General features: G+C 40.0%; 1 protein-coding gene across 1 annotated transcript in view; it reads right to left on the bottom strand.

The window, feature by feature from the left end:
• Positions 1–1,427, bottom strand: part of LOC117176307 — a 53,282-nt gene that overhangs the window by 3,515 nt on the left and 48,340 nt on the right. The window lies entirely within an intron of this gene.

Below are 1,427 nucleotides of genomic sequence, written 5' to 3'. Positions count from 1 at the left end.
TTCAAACTGGGCAGGGCAATGGTCACACATCTGTATAGCCTGATAAAAGGTTTCGTATATTTGTGAAAACTTAATTTCGAAGTTCTGCGTGTCGATTCCCAGCATCAGTTTCCAAGTCTCATGGTAGAGCTTGGTTGTGCCAAGGTTTTCAGCAAAAATCGTGGTGTCCCCAAGATCCTTAATTTGGACATCAGCCGGGACTCCGAAGTAGTATGGTTTTAATTTATTGGCGTGGATTCTTTGTCGTTCATTGTTAATAAGAACCACGTAGTTATTATTGGTTTCGATGCCGATTATAGTGGCAGGTCCTTTCCAGTCTACCAATAACTTCCCTGTTTTATTGTTTTCGAGTAATACTAAATCACCGATTTCAAAAATTTTCTGAGGGATGACTATTTTTGCATCTTGGACCCGCTTGTATTTTTCTTTTGATTTTTCGATTCTTTCGCGATCCCGCCGTAAGTATTTTTCGTGCCTTTCTTTTCAAAGTCTCACTAACTCAGGGTATTTGAGGCTTGGTGTGGTAGCAAGTAGTGAAGGTAAGTTTGCATCTCTTCCAAATGTTAGGCGAAAGGGTGAAAATCCAGTCCCCTCATGGATCATCGTGTTATAGGCCATGCAAATGAACTTTAGAGTGTCATCCCACTCGATGTGATTGTCAGCCATTGCGGTCCGTATCAAATCTTTAACTGTCGCGTGTGCTCTTTCCAACGCTCCATTGCTTTGCGGGTGGAAAGTTGTGGTTTTAACGTGTTTAATTCTAAAAAGACTCTCAAAATTTTGGATTAATTCTGAGACAAAATTTTGTCCCTGGTCTGTTAAGATGTGCTTAGGGGATCCAAAAGTGTAAATATAATAGTCGAAGAGTCCTTCAATAATTGATTCGGATGTGGCATTTTTTAAGGGAATTAAAATGAGGTATTTTGTAAGCATGTCCTGAATCGACAGAATGTACTCGTTTTTCCGAACTGTAACGGGTAGGGGTCCAAAAATATCCATTGCGATTTTATCGTTAGGATTAGTTGGCGTATCGGGAATGATCGCTTCAGCCCTTTGTCTAACTCTTTGTAATTTTTCAGTTTGGCACGTGTGACACCTTTTCATATAATCGATAATTTCTAATTCCATATTGACCCATGTCCCTAATTCTCGTGCCCGGGCTATCGATTTGTTCTCGCCGAAGTGTTAAGACATCATTGAGCCATGACATTCTTTAATGATCTGGTCGCGTTCTTCGCGAGTCAGTTCTGTTGTTGCGTTAAAACATGTGTGGATTTTAAGATTCGGATATCTATAACTCAAGAATGAGATTAGGATTTTGAGACTGATTCGCTCGGTATTTGTTATTGTTGGGTCGTCGAAATGCAGGCGTAACATTATCATTTTTCTATTGATAGTCTCTTGTGCGAGCTGGACTAAGATTTGCA

This window comes from Belonocnema kinseyi, chromosome 7, assembly GCF_010883055.1.
Source record: "Belonocnema kinseyi isolate 2016_QV_RU_SX_M_011 chromosome 7, B_treatae_v1, whole genome shotgun sequence".
NCBI classification, from domain to species: Eukaryota; Metazoa; Arthropoda; class Insecta; order Hymenoptera; family Cynipidae; genus Belonocnema; species Belonocnema kinseyi.
This window is presented reverse-complemented; position numbering and strand designations above follow the sequence as displayed.